Below are 21,957 nucleotides of genomic sequence, written 5' to 3'. Positions count from 1 at the left end.
GGTTGTGTCTTTGCATGTTTGCTGATCCAGCTAGCATCTTACACCCTGCGATGATGTGAGCTATTTCAGGGTCTGGATTTAAAATTTGATCTACTCTAATAGAACCTGACAGGCCTCTATGGCTCTTGTACTGATGGCCTGCACCATGACCTCTGTGCTGTCTGTCCAGCCTGCGATTTCCAGCCACCAGTAGGATTTCACGATGTCAACACCTCTTCTATCTGATGATGGTACATTCCATGTAGTGGCTTTTCCTTTCAGATGTCTGCTCCTCTTCCTCTAAACTCTCATCAGGGTTCTGCTGCCTGAGACATTCAACCAGTAGGTCATATTTTGGGGTCTTTTGTTCAATGTGTTCTTGGATTTTCAATGTTTCATCCTGGACCGTGATATTGATGCTCTTCCCCCTCTCTCCGCTTAGCGCATAGCCTCACTGTGCTGGACTTGGGGTGGCACGCTCCGTGCATGGTGAGGAGCTTTCTTGTCTTGTCTTGTCTATCCCCACTTTTGGCCAGCCTTTGACACCATTAGGGAATGATGGCTCCAACCCAGTTTCTACTATCTAGCTGGCTTTTAGGACCTGCCTTACTCTCTGGAAATATTTGGCTGTGGTTGACTTCTTTGTGACCTCTTGTCAAGTCAAGTCGAGCCATGTTTATTTGTATAGTTCTTAATCAGGTCAGATAGAAATATCATGAAAATGTATACACTCGAACATAAAGTATCTTCATGATTCCCATTAGCCTGTGGAATAACCAGGTACTTGAAGCTGTCTCCCCTATGTTGCTGTCCGGTAGGTCAGTCCCCTCGGTCCTGATCATCTTGCCTCTCTCAGAATGAAAAGCAGCTCCTTGCTAACAAACCAGACATATTGGTGGTGGACAAAGAGCAGAGGAGGGTGGTGATGATAGACGTGACAATCCAACACCTGGAAGAAGGAACACGAGAAAATGGAGAATTAGCAATGCTTGAAAAAGAAGTTGGAAAAGATGGTGGAGGTCAGGGTCAGCGTGGTCCCCATGATAGTGGAGGCAGGTAATCTCCAAACCGGAAGAGTGATTCCAACAGATTCCAGTCGGAACATCTTTGTTTTATAACAAAAAGGGAAAAATGTTACGATGTACAAAAACTGAGAGCCTGTTTTTCTGTTTTAAACCATTTTCGTCTTTATAGCCACGGATGCCAGGTCGGGTCCATGCGGCACAAATTGTCCAGGCTGTTGGCGGCGGCCACCAATGGGTTGACTTTGCTTTCTCCTCCTCGAACTGGGCCAGGTTGTGCAAGCGAGTCTCCCTCAAGAAGATGACCTAAGATACTGTGCAGAACCATAAAATTCCCAAGCCTCTGGTAGAACACCTGGGTCTGACACAGATTCCACCCTGACATATGGGAGTAAATTCAAGTTAAAAGAATTTCTAGACGCTAGCACGAGAGACCGCTCGAGATCGCTCACTGCCAGCTTTTCAGTCACTTTATTATTATCTTATTTATCCAAGTACTGTATGTTTATGTTCAATTAATATTATGATTTGTTTTTACTGATTATGAAGATGTGTTTTACATCTGTTACGAGTAAACTTGGATGATTGTGGCAGGCCGGGAACGGATTAATTGCTTTTCAGTTATTTCGTATTGGGAAAATTTGCTCGACATATGAGAGATACGAGGTACAAGTATGACCCGGGAACAAATGAACCGTATATTTTATTTTTGAATCGCCTTTAATCTCAAAGTAAATATCTGTCACGGAATGGAAGGGGTGACCGGACCAGAACGGAGGCAGGAGGCAGGAAGGGAGAACTCAATTGCGTGACGATCCAAAACTTTTATTTACCAAAATAAAAGTTGTCCATAACTCAGGGACAAGACAGAACAAACAGGTTTTAACAAAACGTGCAAACACAGGCTTCTTCCAACAAAACAGGACAAGGCATAACAGAGCGGACAATGTGTATATAATGAGCCAGCCCCCGCAAAGCCCACAATCCAGCCTTAAATAGCAGACACGCGATTAGTTGAACTGCTTCAGCTGGTGCCCAGGGGGCGGGGCAGACCGGTCGCCAAGGCGACCATGACAATATCAATAATATTTTATTCAATGTGTGTCGACATTTTTCCTTTTCCAGTTACTCTGAATATATATTGTTTAAATACACTGGAGATCAATATCAAAATATCTGACGGATATAACTTCTAAAAGAAAAGGTTACATTTTCCACTGCGTGTGGACATAATCCGAAATCAAATGAAACACCTGGAGACAGCTCTCACGATTTACTATTTTTCAATGTGAAAATGACCGCTGTGAAGAGAATCTTCCAAATAACAGAGCTAGGGACAATACTATAAATATGTCAAGGTACTGTATATCCAGGTTTATGTGGTTAAGACATTGAAGGACCAATTCTCTGCACTGCAGGGGTTCTCCGTTTTCTAGGATCCTGGTTTTCATCTTTTTTGAGCCCCCCCCCACCGCTCGTGTATGCTTGTTTGTGTGGAGGGTTACCCAGTCTCCCACTGGAAGCTATATTTCATCTCTGATGTGCGGTGCCCAGGAGAATTGCAGCTCTCCAGTCTAGCAGTGTAAATGGTTTCTGTATGTGTGCGGGTGTGTTGAGGGGATTCCAGCAGTCTTTACGCACCACTAAAAAGCTTCCAATGCATCCCAAATGAAGATAAAACGGTAAACGCTCTGTATTTATGCGGCAATTCGCTTGTCACTCAACGTACTTTACGACACTTTTATGCCCTCGCACATTCGGGCCGGAGCTCCCGCCGGCTCATCAATAACACTTTAGTGCAGGAAACGTTTGGAAGGGGACAAACTACTTATGGATTTGTGAATGGAAATATGTGCTAAACACCCAGGGAAAATAGAATATAAAATATCAATAATGCTATTCAAACAATTATTAAGGTTTGAATTTGAACATTCTGGCGTCTTGAATCGATTCTGGTTAGCATAATCGATCGTCTTAAATAATGCACATTGATATTAGAAACTACAAAGGACTGCTCGAATATAAACTCCAACACTGGAGCCAATATTTGAGATATCGAATGAAATCCATTTCCTTTCATCTGACTTGTGTCCGGCGAATATCCGATCTCAATAGAATCAGCACGCCTCTAAATTGCGGTGAATCGAAAGTGTAAAGTAGATAATTCAATGTTTATTATTATTATTATTTTTTTGTATATTAAAAACCCCCCATATTTTGGGGTTCCTGTGATTAAAAAAAAGCAATTTTAACGATTGAAACCAATTATTCTTTACTGCAATCAATAAACGAATTTGCCTCGAGGTGTTGCTTGTGCTCCACCATAAATCTTTTTTGTTCTCTGAAGGATGCTAGAATTTCCTACACTGATAAAAATTTAAATTATGTTATTACTTTGAGATCTTTGAGTTCTAATATGAATTACTAATCCCAAGAAAATGGAATTAATGAACCAGCTTGATTGAATAACACACACAATTTATTAACACAGAGAATTGATGATAGGACAAAAAAGTGGAGGGGAAGGTGCCGGAGATTATGGGAGTTTTTGAGCCCTGAAAGTCTGGTAATTACTATCACAAAATGAAAGTTCCCCGCTATAATGCTAGTCGATTTGGAGAGATTCCTTTGTACATAAAAAAAAATGCAAACATCTCTTACTTGATGCAAAGAGATTTGGTCTTGTGCCCCTGATGGCCTCACTGAACTTAACGAGTCAGCCAGCCAGGTAAGAAAAAGGAAAAAAGCTATTGCTCAGCCAATTCTTTTTATATGGACCAGTGACGCTCGACTAGATCTTGCCCCCATGGGCGTGGTCTTAGATATCTGATTCTCGCGGTATGGGGTGACGGTGTTTGAAATTGTTAAACTTGTTAGAAAGCCAAATAAGTGAGAAATTTGGATAATTATCTGTCCTTGAAAATGTCCCTCCAATCGACATTATTACGTACAATATCAATACATTGCCTTGGATGTTTTAATTACATTCAAAACTGCATGTTATCAGATTTCATTATGGTACATGGTAAATTAGTCTGAACAGTAACTGTACAAAAGAGGACACAGTCGTTCCATCCATTCCAAAGTGAGTAATTTGAAACAAAAAAGGTGGAAGTCATTTTTGTGCTGGGCTTATTTGCTCTGCACTATACAATGCAAAACGTTGTTTAGTCATTTTTAAATATCAAAATATCAGACCGTAACAGAGGGGACGTTTCAATCGAAGCATCTGTTGAGTTTATAAATTGAAGGTTGTCCCTGAGAGATGCTGCAATGGCGCATGACCCTAAGACATACAGTGTGATATACTATACATCACACACACATGCATAAGCAAACACACGGACCCCTACCTGAGCCGTGGCCCCTTGGCCCCCTGGTCCCGTGGCTCCATCCCAAGAGGAAATCGAATTGGAGAGTTGACCCCACCTGACACAAGGCAAGCACTATTGATTTTTATGAAAACACAAACCATCAATACAGAGATTGCTTTTGTGCATTCTGCTCACGAGAGGCGCAAAGGGAGTAGGGACATTAGTGGCCCCTCGCTCTTAAAAATATCAAGCGAGAGAGGCTTCTTTGTGGGTTTAACAACATCAAGCGTGATACATAAAATTTTGTTTCAGTGAAATCTAAGCATTTTTAAGGGCTTTGACGTCATTTATACTCCAATAAAGCTCAAAACTGGCATCGATCGATTGTGTTTTAAGAAAGTTATCCAGCATGATGTTATTAAGCTATTTTAACCTGGAGCGGGAAGAATAACACACTAGCTTTAAAAAGGAGTATCGGTACACGTACTGTATAATATGTTAGGTGGTTTTGAGACATGGGTCAAAGTCAAAGGGTCTGAAGGGCCAAGTTAAAAAAATAAAATAGGGCCGGACTGGAAAGGTGGGCAGATTAATCCAAAAACGGATTTAAAAAAATTGAAAAATTGATATTATTGATACCGCCAAGTATTTGGATGGGATCGAGACTATTGTCTTGCTCGTTTCAACTAGCACCATAATAATGTTGTCAGGGGGGATGCAATCAATGTACTGCGTTGTTATCAAAGACAATAAAGACTATTATCACACAAGATCTGAGCTTCATGTTTAATGTGCATTTATGTCCAAGCAAGTGGACTCCTGGTTTTAGGAGGTTAAAGAAAATTAAAATACTTTTGCTGTAAAATCTGTGCTCATATCATTGTTGGTTTGTTGTTTTTGTATAAGACACGCCCCCTTCTCATGCAACGCCTACCATTCGCTACAACCAAATATGTGCGTATGAACTGACTTCCAGATTTTAGTATTTTATTTTATAGTTGTAAATTCGGTTTAGAAGCAAGTATGTACAGTAGGGAGAAAATCTCCATGAGGAGAAAGTCAGCGTTCTCATATTCTGTGTTGAGACATACCACCATCATTGTATTCAGTTGTAATTGCCGTTTTGTGTTCCGGGTTATTATTTATAATTGGATCATTTTTTTTGTTACAGTCGTATACTCTCAGTAAGTAAGGTGCAACGCTATCTTCACTTTTCGCGAGCGATACTGGTCCCCGTTAACCATGAAAACCGAGGGATCCCTGTACATGAATAAAATAATGACTGATAACTTCTCTAGAAGGGCGCCATAAATGTTTGCAGAAATCACCACAGGGTTCCTCTGTAACATGCTAGTACAAACACTATCAGTGAGTGTCCCCCACCACAGAGACGAACCTTCACTTCATGATGTGACGTCTCATCAGAAGCAAAGCCAATGCGCCATGATGGCATATCACGCATCATGAGCTTTTAAGAAAAAGAGAGAAAAGGCTAAAAGGTAGACTTGGCTCAAAGCTCCATGCAGAGTGCGTCTGCACTTTGATACATGAACACGACATCCGTATTTGGTCGTTCACACGTGGAGAATGTCTCGACCCTTGATGGATTGGCTGAGCTCCCACCTTGACAGACAAACGATGGATGAAGGCGGGTGCTAGAATGTCTGCATGGAGAGGGAGGAGTCGAGGGGGACGAGGGGCAGTGTTAGGACTACCGCGTTACGAAGGAATTCCATTACCATATTTATTCGGGTATAACGCAGATTTTTTTCTTTACATAAAATGAATTCAAAGTTTGGGGGTGCGTTATGCACGAGGTAGTCGGAAATTAGCACTGACCACAATTGCAAAACATTGGATGCAACGGGAATAGAATCAGGGTCCTGGTGGTGGGAGTGCAGAATCCTAACCACTAGAACACAAATGTTAAATTCATGCCCCGTAGGATAAATGTGGCCCGCTAAATGATTTTATCTGGGCCGCGAGACAATGCTGAGAGAAGCACAAGAGAGAAATGAGCTGCATCATTTCAAACAATGTTTTAAATATGTCGCCAAGCACCCACTGTAGCTGTATTTGCTGAGTGCCATTACGAAAACTCTCCAAATCGTTATTTTACTTAAAAAACAGGTTTCCATGTTCAGCTAAACACCCATCCATCCATTTTCTGCACCGATTATCCTCAGTAGGGTCGCGGGGGCGCTGGAGCCCATCCCAGCTATCTTCGGGCAATGGGCAGGGGACACCCTGAACTGGTTGTCAGCCAGTCGCAGGGGACACAGAGACAGAAAACTCGCTCATTCACACCTATAGACAATTTGGACTGGCCGATTAATCTTACATGCCTGTTTTTAGGAATGTTGGAGGAAACATATTACTTTTTCGTCTGGAATGCATCGGAATCTCAGGAACTGTACTCTCATGGTTTAGATCCTACCTGTCAGACAGGATGCAATGTGTTAATTACGGCAATCTGACCTCTAAACACTCTGACGTCCCCTGTGGCGTTCCACAGGGCTCTGTACTTGGTCCCCTTCTTTTTGGTATATATATGCTTCCGCTTGGTGATATTATCCGCAAGTACAATATTAGTTTCCATTGCTATGCAGATGACACTCAACTGTATCTGCCACTGGAGACAACTGGACAGTTAAGTTGTAGAAATCTGGAGGCTTGCCTTGACTTGAAACCGGAGTACCCGGAGGAGACCCACGCAAGCACGGGGTGAACATACAAACTCAACACAGGAAGGTTTGAGCCCATTACCCTAGAACTGTGTCGTGGACCCGCTAACCACTCAGCCGTCGTGCTGCCTCAGCTAAACATTTTGATTAAAAAATAAAAAGCAGCGATACTTTTAAATGATCAAATACATCATTTAAACTTGTGTTTGCACGCTATTTTTGTTACTTTCCAGTCTGCACGAGTTTCCCTAAAGTAAATAAATTATAGTGGGAATGTATTTGATTGTTGTTTTTTCGTTTTATTTTACAAATGTACAGTTGCTAAACATTAAACGAGATCAAATCTTAGTAGAGGAAAAAAAGGAAAAAAATCCTCAATAATCATTTAATAATCAAATCTAAAATCATGATTTAATTGTGAACCTCTGAAAAGGCCCTCAGCCCTCAACCTAAGGCACGCTTTTTATGCCATTCCTTTACTTGTCTAGACCCCGAAATCTTTTTTTGTCCTCCCATGTGTCTCCGAGCTCAAATGATTTTGACACCCCTGCACTGGAACAAGATTCATATAGATGACATACAAGAAGGCATACCATTTTATCTCATGATCACACTTTTTTTGATTAACGGTACCAGAGATGAATGTTAGAGAATGGAAAAAACAGTTCCATTGTTTTCTTTTTGGCCTGTGTAGGCAGTACCCAGTTGTTGCAGATGCTAAACGGTCGCGTTAGCCAAGTGTCAACCGTGAATTGTGTTTTCCAACCGCGAGCGTGTCGTGTGTGCAAACCGCCAATTAGATTCGCCCCCTAATTACACACTTAAAGACATAATTAGGCCCACAAAGAGATATTGCACATGGCAGCGAGGCGGTGGACGGTTCGCACATACGCATGCATCTTAATTAGTTGTTACATCTGAATCGTGTACACATATTACGGGAAAAGGGAGTTCGGGTTTAACAGATTGATAACTGCTTATATTGTCTTACCTTTACCATGGAGCAGGCCAGGTTATCTTCAGCCGAGAATGCTTCATGAACAAAAACCAGGAGCGGGAAAATAACCTGTAATAAGTGATAGAGGGGACTGATTAGGACAGGAGGTTAAAACTATTTCCCACTATGAATAATATCAAAGGAGGTGACAACTGTTTGAAAATCAGTAGTTTGTTTTCAGCTAACAACAACTAGAGTCACATTTATTTGGTTACCCCTTAACCAGAGAGAGTTTCAAAGTCTCGAATTACAACTTTCCCTGATCTGAAACCTGCATTAGAATAGTGTCTGAAATAACGTCTGCCTGGATGCCCGGGGCGTGTATCTTTTACGTCGGGCGTACAACTTTTCAAAACGTCTCCGCCCGGGTGGCAAACAACTTTTTCAAGGAAAAAAAAGAAAAAAATGAAATCAAACATTTGCTTTATTCCGATTTCGAAATCTTCGTTCGGTTTGAAAATTTCGGAATTTCGTTTGGTAATGTGCATACTCGGCAGCCAATCAGACGCCAGCATTGAATAACTTTCCCGAGCGTTATAAGGTCGTGCACTTGCATATCATTTTCCAAAGTAGACGCACAGAGAACACAAGAAAAAATGATAACTGGTTACGAATCAAGCCAAAACCTCAGACGAAGAATAAATATTCAAAGGAAGCTAACAAAATTGATGACGCTACAAAACGTTAACGTACATTAAAAGCATCGTGGAAAGAGGAGTTCACGTGGCTTGTAGCAGACGACGCAACGCAAACATCGCATGAATGAAGATGAGTAAATACAGGTACATACTGATGGCAGATGGAAAACAGCGATGTCATATATATGCAATGAATGTTATAAGTAGATTTATAATAAACTTAATTTTAAAGTGTTGTGTTATATGTTCTGATTATCAATCCTTAATACTTTGCAACGATGGTTTTTTTTTGCGTTTTTTTCATCCTATTGTGTTTCAAGTTGTGAAAAATGGGGCAGGCAACTTTCCAGAGTTGTCTGCCCTGCTGTCCGGTAACTTTTTGTCACGAGTTTCAGACACTGATTAGAACAAGAAAGAAACTACAAAACCACAGCATTAGTCAGAAACCTTGAGAAGGGGCCACACAAGAGGTAACCCTCTTTAAGGATGACCAGGCTGCAGTGGATGTTGCATGGTCACTAATAGACAAAACAGTAAACATCAACAATAAACATAAAACCTGCACAAGTCAGAGACTACAACAAAACTTCCATCAGTCAGCCTGTCAATGCAAATGATGGAATACCATAGCTCCAGGTGCTGGTCTGCTGACCAATCCAAGTCAATCCTTCCAGCATCTTCTCTTCCTGAAAGTCCTCAGGAGTATCAACATCGACAGCCAGTTAACACTGTTTCTGTCTGGGAGCTGCACGGAGGCGTACAAAAGGGGGCTGCACATAATTGCCTGCCCAATCCCCCCATATACTCTTCTCGGTGCTTCAGCAGGTTACATCCAGGTGCCCGGCTGTTTGACCTGCTGCCTTGAGTAAGGCGCTACAGGTGCATCAAGGCAAAAACAAACAGAATGAGGAACAGATCCAAGAGATGTATCATATAATTAATATATTGTTTTTTTTAACATTTTTATCCTTTTCATTTTTTACCTTTTTAGTTTTGTTTTACTTGCACGAAAAGATATATTATATATAATTTAGATATACTTGTATTATGACAATAAAAAAAAACATAGCGGCGCTGCCATGAGCGGCTGCCTTTTCCAGCAGCTCCCCTGTTATCTTTCACTTTTTGTGATTTTTTTGTTTTATTGTCTGCTTCTATCTTCGGTGTTTTTCTTCCCGTTTTGACAACTACACTATGGATTACTTCTATCCTATGGGCATGGGTTTTAGCGCACAAAAATGCGTTTATTCAAGTAATCAACTCCTTGCCCTGAAGAATTCTCATGCCGGCGTGATGAAGGGGCCTATCGTGGAGGAAGAACCGGAGCTAGCTAAGCGGCTAGCGGCGTTAAAAGTCTTTGGTACCATCCGCAATCATGGTAAATGCGAACTCACTACCAAATGAGATCAACGAGTGCTGGTGGAAAACATCGAAGCGCACAGAGAGTGCAGTTGCTGTGTTTTGCGGAAACGTGGCTCACGTTTAGCACTCCGGACGCTAACGTGTAGCCACCCGGAGCTACCCGTAGCAATCCGGCTTCAGCATCGCTATACAGAGACACAAAAGCCTACGGGAATCGGAGAGGAGACGGACTCGCTAACACGAGGTGGTGTATCCCTGGACACAAGGAAAAATATTTCCATCTGCCGCAGGGATGTCGAACTTTTGGACTGGCGTGTGACGTCATCCACTCCGCTACAAGCACCCCTAGGGCATCATGTTAATCTGTTAATGAACAACGGGGTAGACTGCTGGAAGTGTGAATTTCCCTACGGGGATGAATAAAGTATCTATCTATCTATCTATCTATCTATCTATCTATCTATCTATCTATCTATCTATCCATAAAGGCCATTTTGTCAGGACCAGAACGGAAACAGGACCCAATTGCGTTACGTTTCTCACAAGTTTTATTAAAGGAAAGAGGAAGGGCTGCCCCCACGATCCGGCGTTCGCTAGGCGCGGGAAGCAAGTCGCTCACAGTTTGTGATCCGAACACAGAAGTGGATCTTCCGTAGCGAGCGATAGCGGTGTCAAGGACGGAAAAACAGTTCATAGGTAAAGATCTTAACACTTTCACTGAGGTTACAGATCGTATCTCAGAGGGCAGATCTTTCCACAGCCCCTTGGCCTGAATGGAGATTTCTTCTTGGCTCTTGGAATCACGAGTCGACCAGCAGGAACATAGAACACGACTAAATCAGAAAAGAGAGGGCAAGACCATTAAAACAATTGTATGTCAGGAACAAAAAAAATCACAGCCAGTACAAGTCTGTTAAAAATAGGATAAAATGATCAAAATGTCTTGTCCTGCAAACAGCTGCTGAAGCCAATGCAAGTGATGTAATGTTATGTTCATCTCATCTCTCATTAGCTACACTGCTTATCCTCAGTAGGGTCGCGGGGGTGCTGGAGCCCATCCCAGCAATCATCGGGGAGTGGGCAGGGGACACCCTGAACTGGTTGCCAGCCAATCGCAGGGCATACGGGGACAGACAACTTACTCACTCATTCACACCTAGGGACAATTTGGACCGGCCAATTCACCTGAAATGCATGTCTTTGGAATGTGGGAGGAAACCGAAGTGCCCGGAGGAAACCCACGCAAGCACGGGGAGAACATACAAACTCCGCACAGGAAGTCTGGAGCTGGATTTGAACCCACGCAGAAGGTTCCTAAGACATGAACTGTGCCGCACATGCGCTAAGCACTGCGCCGCCGTGCTGCCGTAATGTTATGTTATTCATTTTTAATGTTTAATCAGATTAATATGGAGTGCTTTGGTTGTTTCCAGAGGTCCAAATTAGTGCAACACAGGTTGGATGGATATAGTAAAGCTGGTGCTAATCTATGTGTCATGAACATTTTACTTCATGTGCAGTGCCTTCTCAAGGTTTCTTATTTTCCTCATGTTGAGGTTTTTGAGTTTTTCCTTGCCCTCATGTAGGTTTTAGATCAGGGAATGGTGAAAATTATAGTCTGTGGTTTGCAATAATCTGTGGTCTGTGCAGCCCTTTGCCACTTTGTAATTGAGGGCTATAGAAATAAACAAGACTTGACTTGACAAGGAGAGACGATCACTTCCCGGGAAAAGGAACATTCCTACCGAGTTAAAAGTTATTTCATCCTTTCTTCCAGCAAACACGTCATTTTAATCGAACTTAAAGGACCTTCGCTCACTAAGCCGACTGCGCCTTGGCATCCAATTCCCGCATTACCGCTCGCTTCGCCGTCGCACACGCGCCTTCAGATTTCACGTAAAAGGTCAATAGTTGTGATCAAAGTAGTGATTCGACGCCGTGGGAAATCACACGCATGCCTGTGTGCCTTGTGAGGAGGCGTGCAAGCAAGCCCGATGAGCGCTAGCTCCACGGGCCTCGGAGGTACGCCGCTACAGGAGGAATGAGACACCGGCCTTCAGCTGAACCTTGCAATATGAGAGTTGATGTGAGTGTGTACATATGAGAGGCAGTTTGAGAATTAAATCATACTTGCTTTCACGTGTAACATCATACTCTCACACATGCACAACTATACTCTTGTATTGACACGGTCATGCCCATGCGAAGACACTCCCGTACTCTCTCACACATACTATTATACGCTCATACACACGCTGCTATACTCTCTCATACACGACACTATGCTCTCAGACACATAGTACTATCCTCTTACACACATACGAGCATACTCCCACCCTCATTTTACCATAGACTATCACACACACTATTATCCTCTCTCACAGCCTACTATACTCCCCCCACACGCTACTATACCCTCTCACATTACAATTCTTTCCTACAAACTATCAAAACTGATATTACTATAGTGAATTGATCGTTTCACCTCTCAGTGTTGTTTTAATTTGGTTACTTTTGGTAACCCACACTGATCAGTGTGTATATGTGGTATAGTTCGGAGTGACTCCTTGTACGTGTAGTATGTTTGAGAGAGAAAGTGATATATGTGAGAGAGTATAGCGTCAGGACGAGAACGGAGAAGGAACCCACTTGCGTTGCGTTTCTCACAAGTTTTATCGGAAGAAAGAGAAAGGGTTGCGCCCAAGATCCGGTGATTGCTGAACGCGGGAAGCAGGTCGCTCTGAACGCGGAAGTGGATCTTCCGTGTACTTTTTTTACTTTAGTAATTATTTGGATCACTACTTTTTCTTCTACTAGAGTCATATTATCCTGAAGTAACAGTACTTTTACTTAGGTAAATGTTTTGGCTACTCTACTTACCTCTCTGAATGATACACAAACAATTATGCGCATATAAGCTCACTCCCTTATTTCAGTATTTTATCTTTTAGTTTTAATTCTGGATGTAAGTGTATATGGTGGGGAAAATATCTCAATGGGGAGAAATTCACTGTCTTCTTACTCTGTGCTTGAGACAGCGCTGCCATAACTGTATTTAGTTGTACTTTGTAAGTAAATACGAACACCCTTATGAAACTGCTTCTAGCGGATCGAGGGTTGTATGTGATATATTTGATTTTGGGGTATTTACCAGTAAAGGGATTGTCAAGACCAGAATGGAGACAGGACCCACTTGTGTTGCGTTTCTCACAAGTTTGATTGGAAGAAAGCGAAAGGGTTGCACTCACAATCTGGTGATTGCTGGACACGGGAAGCAGGTCGCTCTGAACGCGAAAGTGGTTCTTTCGTGTCGAGCGATCGCGGTGTCGGGAACGGAAAAACGGGTCAGTAACCGTGACAGGAGAACTCGGAAGCGAGTCGTAAGCCAGGAAAGGAGAGTAGACGTGGTCGGGGACAAAAAGAGGTCGAAAGCCGGGGGACAGACAGGAGCAAAAAACAGGTGGGAGTCAGGGCCGAAAAAGGCTTGCCTCGTGTTAACTGAGGTTCCCAGACGGACTGACAAAGGGGGACAGAAAGGAGTGGGTTTAAATAGGGACAGGCAGCCAATTAAAGTCCGAGGCAGTTGGCGCCAAAGGAGCGGGCATAGGTGAATCACATCGGTAATCATGACATATACAGGGAGTGCAGAATTATTAGGCAAGTTGTATTTTTGAGGATTAATTTTATTATTGAACAACAACCATGTTCTTAATGAACCCAAAAGTCTCATTAATATCAAAGCTGAATATTTTGGAAGTTGGAGTGGGGCTTTTTTAGTTTTAGCTATTTTAGGAGGATATCTGTGTGTGCAGGTGACTATTACTGTGCATAATTATCAGGCAACTTAACAAAAAACAAATGTATACCCATTTAAATTATTTATTTTCATCAGGGAAACCAATATAACAGCTCAACATTCACAAATATACATTTCTGACATTCAAAAACAAAACAAAAACAAATCAGTGACCAATATAGCCACCTTTCTTTGCAAGGACACTCAAAAGCCTGCCATCCATGGATTCTGTCAGTGCTTTGATCTGTTCACGATCAACATTGCGTGCAGCAGCAACCACAGCCTCCCAGACACTGTTCAGAGAGGTGTACTGTTTTCCCTCCTTGTAAATCTCACATTTGATGAGGGACCACAGGTTCTCTATGGGGTTCAGATCAGGTGAACAAGGAGGCCATGTCATTAGTTTTTCTTCTTTTAGACCCTTTCTTGCCAGCCACGCTGTGGAGTACTTGGATGCGTGTGATGGAGCGTTGTCCTGCATGAAAATCATGTTTTTCTTGAAGGATGCGGACTTCTTCCTGTACCACTGCTTGAAGAAGGTGTCTTCCAGAAACTGGCAGTAGGACTGGGAGTTGAGCTTGAGTCCATCCTCAACCCGAAAAGGCCCCACAAGCTCATCTTTGATGATACCAGCCCATACCAGTACCCCACCTCCACCTTGCTGGCGTCTGAGGCGGACTGGAGCTCTCTGCCCTTTACCGATCCAGCCACGGGCCCATCCATCTGGCCCATCAAGACTCACTCTCATTTCATCAGTCCATAAAACCTTAGAAAAATCCGTCTTGAGATTTTTCTTGGCCCAGTCTTGACGTTTCAGCTTGTGTGTCTTGTTCAGTGGTGGTCGTTTTTCAGCCTTTCTTACCTTGGCCATGTCTCTGAGTATTGCACACCTTGTGCTTTTGGGCACTCCAGTGATGTTGCAGCTCTGAAATATGGCAAAACTGGTGGCAAGTGGCATCTTGGCAGCTGTACGCTTGACTTTTCTCAGTTCACGGGCAGTTATTTTGCGCCTTGGTTTTTCTACACGCTTCTTGCGACCCTGTTGACTATTTTGAATGTAACGCTTGATTGTTCGATGATCACGCTTCAGAAGCTTGGCAATTTTAAGAGTGCTGCATCCCTCTGCAAGATATCTCACTATTTTTGACTTTTCAGAGCCTGTCAAGTCCCTCTTCTGACCCATTTTGCCAAAGGAAAGGAAGTTGCCTAATAATTATGCACACCTGATATAGGGTGTTGATGTCATTAGACCACACCCCTTCTCATTACAGAGATGCACATCACCTGATATGCTTAATTGGTAGTAGGCTTTCGAGCCTATACAGCTTGGAGTAAAACATGCATAAAGAGGATGATGTGGTCAAAATACTCATTTGCCTAATAATTCTGCACTCCCTGTAGTGGTATGTGTTTAACAAACTTTTGTAATGTATTTATGAGAGTGCGGTCAATTGAGTTAGACTATAGCAGTGTGTGTATGAGAGTATAGTAATATGAGTAAGAGAGTATCAGGGGTGTGTATGAGAGTACAATAGCAGATGTGAGAGAGCATAGTAGTGTTTGTGTATGCATATGACTGTGTCTGGATGATAGTACCGTTGTGCACTTGTGAGAGTATGATTTTAAATGAATGAATGAACAAATGATTGAATGAATAAATAACAAGCCTTTATTGTCATTATACAATTCGTACGGTATTGTAGGGCTTTTCCTTTCAGTTTCTTAGGTGAGAGCAAGTATGATATACCTCTCAAGCAGCCTCTCATACACTCCCCCTGCTTAAGAATCCAGTCACATCTCTTGTTAGCAGGCAAGCAGTAAGGCGCTTTCACGCTGGCAGGTTTGCTTTGCTCTGCTCTAATTCCCCTTTCTTTCTCTGCGTGTGCGTCGAGTCCCACGTTTTCTCCAGTTTGTTTTTTGACTTTCTGTTTCCGTGCGATGTGTGAGAGTTGCCTCTCAGCAGCACCGATAAACCCACTTAGACTCTTCCCCCTGATCTGTTAGCTCTGTGCTGGCAGAATCTCTGCGTGAGTTAGCGCACATGCACTGCAGACACACAAACGCAGTTTTGTTTTTCTATGCTACTTGTGGAATTCCATTAACATTATGCATTTTCTCGCCCCTTAACCTAACTCTAACTATCACATCTCGATGCCAGACCCTACTCCAATCCTAACCCTAACCCCAACTGAAGTCCAACTCAAAAGTGATCACTAAACCCAAGTCTTAACAATAACAATGGGCCATATCCATATCAAGACCACCAAGATGTCCCCACAGTTATAATGAAATCCTAAAAACGGACGTACAATGTATCAAATATAGAGAAGATATGAGAAATTTAAGATATGAGAAGCCGTTTGAGCAAGAACCTTGCCCGACATTGTAAAGAAGATTCAAATTATGAGAATGTCTATATGCTACCAACAGAGGGCTGAGTGATCACCACCAGCATTAGCCCACCATACAGAACTTATCCTGCCCTCTTGTGTGGTCATCATTAACATTTTCTCGTGCTCCCTCACTCCCCCACCACCACGCATACACCTCTATTAGCTACTGCAGATTTATTTAATGATTATTTTTTCCGTCATAAACTTGCTTTTTATTTTGTTAAAATCATTTTTTTTATCTTAATATTGTGTTTTTATGTTGAGTGATCGGTAATGGTTACCTGTGGTGTTCCGCAGGGTTCAGTACTCGGCCCCCTTCTTTTCAGCATTTACATGCTTCCATTAGGTGATATTATTATTGGTGCCATAATAGTCTGTAGTTTGCAATAGTCTTTGATCTGTGCAGCCCTTTGACACTCTTTGTGATTAAGGGCTATGCAAATAAACATGACTTGACTTGACTTTTATAGCTATTTAGGGTTTACTTGGATAATTTTGGGGGACAAGAACAGATTAATTTATTCTTAGTTATTCTTTTGGGGAATATTAATTCGGGATACGAGAAATTCAAGATACAAGCTTGAAACGGAATTGAATCAGTTTCGTATGTTAAAGGGCCACTGTATATCCTTGTACATATTGCAACTGTCACGGTTGCTACGGCGCTCAATTGGCCCCGCCCGTGTGGCGCCAGCTGCGGCTTGTTGACGGATTGGCTTCCCTGCTATTTAAAACCAGTCCTGTCACTCTCCTTTCGTCAGTCCGTCAACAAACCTCTGCCCCACAAGACGTGGGTTTTGACTCGGTCCTGTTTCCTGTTGGTATTTCCTGTCCGGTATTGTTCCCGTTTATTTTGTCCTGTCCAATATTGGTTTCCAGTTTCATTCCCATCTAGTTTGTCCTGTTTAATTTCGATATCCTGTTTTGATATCAATCCTGTCTGTCCCGTTGTTTAATATCGGTTTCCAGTTTCATTCCCGTCTAGTTGGTCCTGTTTATTTTGGATATTCGGTTGTGATATCAATCCTGTCTTTCCCGTCCTGTCCGATATCTGCTCGGGCAATTGTTATCGATCTCGTCGGCCTCTGGCTTTCTATCATTCCACACCAGACTGCTTCCTAACGTGCCTTACTCCCCATTTCCCGTAAAATAAAAGGCTTGTGTGAGAAACGTCACGCATTTGGGTCCTGATCCTGTTCCGGTTCTTGACAGCAACCTGAGAATAACAAGGTTCTAACTAAAATGTTTGTGAAACATTTTTTTAATGATGGATATTGTTTGTGTAACAAAGTTCCATCTACTAAAATAATTTGAGGAACTTAAACCAAATAGTAATTCTGTTTACAAAATAAATACAGAGTTCTAGTTTACGCTTAAACACATATAGTCAGAATGACATTGTTAGGTTTTGCTTTGTGGAAGTTTATAAATCCACATCTAAGACATACTATTCTATAGCTTATGATTGATGCCGACCCCATACATTTCTCTTTCCGTCCTTTCAGGCTGCCTGGTTGGTGTTGAAATGAAATGATGGAGGAAAAACAAGGATGAGTCAGCAGACTAGAACCTTGACCTGAAGCATGTCATTACCTGCATCGACCAGCCGGCTGTGATGGGAAGTTGCGTCGTTGCTGTCATGGACATTTTGGACAATTTTACACATGACCTATATTTTTTTTATTGATGTTGACTACATTTTGTGTATTGTTACCCAATGCAACATCTATTGTTGCCTGGTCATCCTGAAAGGGGGAATTACCACTTGTGCGGCGCCTTCTCAAGGTTTCTTATTTTCCTCATAGTGGGGTTTTTGACTATATCCTTTTCCGCATGACGGTTTCAGATCAGGGGATGGTGTAATTGTGGCCTATACCATCCTTTGAGATATTTTGTGATTAAGGGCTATAAAAAGAAGTGTGACTTGACTTGACATGGTGACACAAGACAGGATGCTAGTGGCAGTGAAAATGCAAACTAAGCGACCACAAAACGACCCATGGTGAAGCTTCCACATCCCAGTCCCAGTGGCTGCGTTTGGTTTCCTGTCTGAGTTGTGAGGAGAAGGCTCCTCGGGCGCTCCTGGTTTCATTCCTTGGTGGCGAGGGATAAGGACTTTCAGCCGCTCTGTTCCCTTTGATGAAGCTTCCGTAAAATGTTTTCTTGTTTTTGATTACATCCAGCTCTCAGTCGCTCTGCCCCCCAGCTCTGGAACTCATTACTACCTGACCTCCGGCATTCCGCCACCCTGTTCACCCTCTAATCCGGCCTAAAAACCACCTCTTCAGACTTGTTTATTCATAAATATTTGTTTTATATCCTGTCCCCCTTTCTAAACTTTACTTTGTTTTTATCTGTTATTTATTACTTACTTGATTTATTCTTAGTTTGTTGTTATTTGGTATTCTGTGTACAGCAACCCTGAGTGTCCTGAAAGGTGCTTTGAAGTAAAATGTATTATTATTATTATTATTATTTTTATTATTACCAGTGTTCATTTTATCTCTGAAAAGTGATGGGTCCCGGGGACTCGCATGCTCAAAAATCTATGGGTCCCAACAGAGATCTATGGGTCCCCAAAATTTATTATGCTCCATGCCCTCACAAACTGTCGTATTTTCCCTTACAGAATACAAAAAAATCTCTTTTTTTTTCAAACATGTTTATTTATGTAGTTTAACATGTGATATTGTACATGTGTTTCCTTATATCATACACATTGTTAATGAACATTTTGTTGTGAGACACTAAGTTGCTCGACATGAATGAGGTTTATTATAAAAAAAAGTTCAAAAATGAAGGCGATTGGACGTTCACTGTAGAAGGAAAAAATACATGCAAACATAATTAAGTAGAATAATACATTTTCTTTTTCAAATTATGAATTCATTTTCTGCGTTAAATTACTGTTGGTAATATACTGATACTGAAGGGATCACCACAAACCTGTCTTTTTTCACTTTCTCCTTTTATACTTCCTTTTTTTTCTTAACTTCTTTATACAACATAATCATTCGTAATATAATGCATCAAAGCAAGTGAGCCGTTTGAGATCTGTCTCTTTTTAATGAGTTGAGCCGAAAAAGCCGGTTCTCTAAAAAGAAACGGACTTTCACTACAAAACTCGAACAGGAGATCGGCGTGCAGACGAAAACTCGAACCGCGAGACCAGAACAACAATGGCGGATCTGCCTCACGAGAAGTTTGGAGTGCGGTAAATCTTTGTTAAAAAATGATAATGACAATTTAGTGTCAAATTTTTTTTGTCCCGGGGACGCACGTTGATTTGACACGATACGTCCCCAGTAAAAATAATGCGCCAAAAATAATGCGCCTAGGACGCAGGGACGCGGGCAAACAAGAACACTGTATTACTATTATTATTTAATTTGGCGTTAATGTCAGGTCACTGAAATATATGCAATTCAGTTCATTTTCCACCACAAACAACCAACGACGATACAAAAAGACACTTCTGTGTTGCAATCTGGCACCATTCCCCCTAGTATGGTTGCCCTGGTGCTGTCGTCTAAAAATATAGGGCTCAATTTTTACACTATGCAGCCCTCATTTTATTGTGCACTAGTAAATATGTACTCGTTCTTGCCAACTTGAACAGTCACATAACCTGAAAACATTTGACGTAAACAAATTGGATCAGATGGGAAAACGGTTTCAGGAGTGCAGGGGTACGGCGCCGTTGGCGTTCTGCTGCCAATGCGTCGACGCCAAATTCCCTACACGGTTGGCACTAGATGTGGGCTGGGCTTAATCCTCACCCTTACCCCAACTCAAAACAGATCTGTAAAACCAAGTATTAACCCTAAGAATGGGTTCTAGCCACAATAAGACCACTACGATTTCATGAAAAAGACTGGTCGACACAATCATAAAAAAATTCTAAAAATAGGCATGAGAAAGTATCAAATCTAAGTGCATACACACGCATACACATACACAAATGCAAGCACACACAGAACAGAGCCTTTGCTAGTTGATGTGTGACGGCCTGCCACTCAAGCCCATCTCCGTTGAGACGTAGCACAAAGGAAAGGAAAGATGACTGTGAGCGGTGGGAGGAAGAGGTGCACAGAAGGATGAAAAGGTGAAAGGAGGGGTGAAGGGTATGAGTGTCTTTCTGCTGGCTGGAAGGCTGCTAGCTGTCGCTCCCTGGCTGTCTTCTTATCTCCTTACTCCTCACTCTCCCCCAAGTGGCTGCGTTTGGCAACGGAGCGCCTCCCGACCCACCACTCAACCGCCAATCTTCTATTTTGCAAAGGATGCCGCAGCTCACCCACCACCTCACATCCAGCCCCCAGGATCAGTTTCCTCGTTCCTGACCCGGTGTCACTTCCTTGAAGACTTTTCGTGCAGATGACGGGTCAAATCAAGTGAGAGAAAAACAATTGGTTTAATAGACAAGGAAAGAGGGAGGCAGAACGTTGATGCTTAGCAAGTCAGTTGTAAAGATTTGACTACAGATTGCTGCTAAAATTGATATCTGTCAGTAGAAATTTGCAGATAGCAAGGTAGGAGATAATTCTTACCAAAAATAAACACAAGGTTATGTATTAACACGATTTTTCCATTAGCTTAGTGCAAATAATGCAAAATGTCTTACATTAGCCAACAAATAGCAATGACAAAACAGTCAAGTCATGTTTATCTCTCCGCATCTGACTGAGACAGCATTGGACGAATTTTAGCAATGTTGCGAAGATGGAAGAAAGCTGTTCTAATATTATTCTTCACATGTGTTTGAAGGGACAGATCTGGGTCAAATATGACACCTACATTTTTGACTGAGTCACTCTGGGTGATATTACATTTGTCAATGTTCAGAGCAGTTTTTGAGAACAAAGCCCGGCATTTAGATGGGCCAATAACTAACATTTCGGTCTTTTCAGAGTTAAGGCGCAAGAAGTTGAGTGACATCCATTCTTTTATCTCAGTGAGGCAGGCCTCCAAATTTCCATTGTCTAGTGTGGCAGATTTCTCCAAGATAGTTGAGTGTCAACTGCATAACAATGGAAACTGATATTGTACTTGCGAATAATATCACCTAATGGAAGCATGTAAATGCTGAAAAGAAGGGGGCCAAGTACTGAACCCTTCGGAACACCACAGGTAACACGCAAGGGCTCAGATGTCATTTCATCATATTTAACACAGTGCGTCCTATCTGAGAGGTAGGATCTGAACCATAAGAGGACGATTCCTTAGAGACCAATCCATTTTTCCAACCGTTCTAGTAAGATATTATGGTCCACAGTGTCAAAGGCGCACAGTAAAAATAGATATATTCTGGACTTGTTCATGAGAGCATATCTACCAAAAAAGCATTGAGAAACTCGCGGGACAGTATTTTATAAAACGTGGCAGTAGTTTAAAAGAAAAGTCTTTGTGCGTAGTGGAAGTTTACCAAATTGAACTTTTTTTTTCAACCATGGGAAGGATGAGCTGACTCATTTGACTTTGAGACGGTTCTGGCAGAGGTCCAGACACAAAGTTTAAATTAATGCTTCACTCAAATACATAGATAATCATGAAGTGTATTTACTACAACCCGATAAATAATGTGATTATGTCACGACCAGAACGGAATCAGGACCCAAATGCGTAGCGTTAACCACAAGTTTATTGATAGAAAGAGGAAGGCCAGCTCCCGCGATCCAGTGCTCCCTGGACACGGGAAACAAGCCGCTCATGAAATCAGATCGTGATCCGAATACTGAAGTGGATCTTTCGTAGCGGGAGATGGCGGTGTCAAGG

The 21,957-nt window shown here is 42.1% G+C and overlaps 1 long non-coding RNA gene across 1 annotated transcript; it reads right to left on the bottom strand.

Annotated features, from left to right (window-relative positions):
- Nucleotides 1–710: 710 nt before the first annotated feature.
- Nucleotides 711–8,066, bottom strand: LOC148346150 (uncharacterized). Its single transcript, XR_015848256.1, has 3 exons — nucleotides 7,991–8,066; nucleotides 4,355–4,430; nucleotides 711–928 (listed from the first exon to the last, which is right to left on the bottom strand). It is a non-coding gene; the product is annotated as an uncharacterized LOC148346150 (long non-coding RNA).
- Nucleotides 8,067–21,957: the final 13,891 nt, after the last annotated feature.

This window comes from Urocampus carinirostris, chromosome 20, assembly GCF_059441175.1.
Source record: "Urocampus carinirostris isolate Australia breed hairy pipefish chromosome 20, RoL_Ucar_1.0, whole genome shotgun sequence".
NCBI classification, from domain to species: Eukaryota; Metazoa; Chordata; class Actinopteri; order Syngnathiformes; family Syngnathidae; genus Urocampus; species Urocampus carinirostris.
Note: the sequence above shows the minus strand (reverse complement) of the source record. Positions and strands in the feature narration are given on the sequence as shown.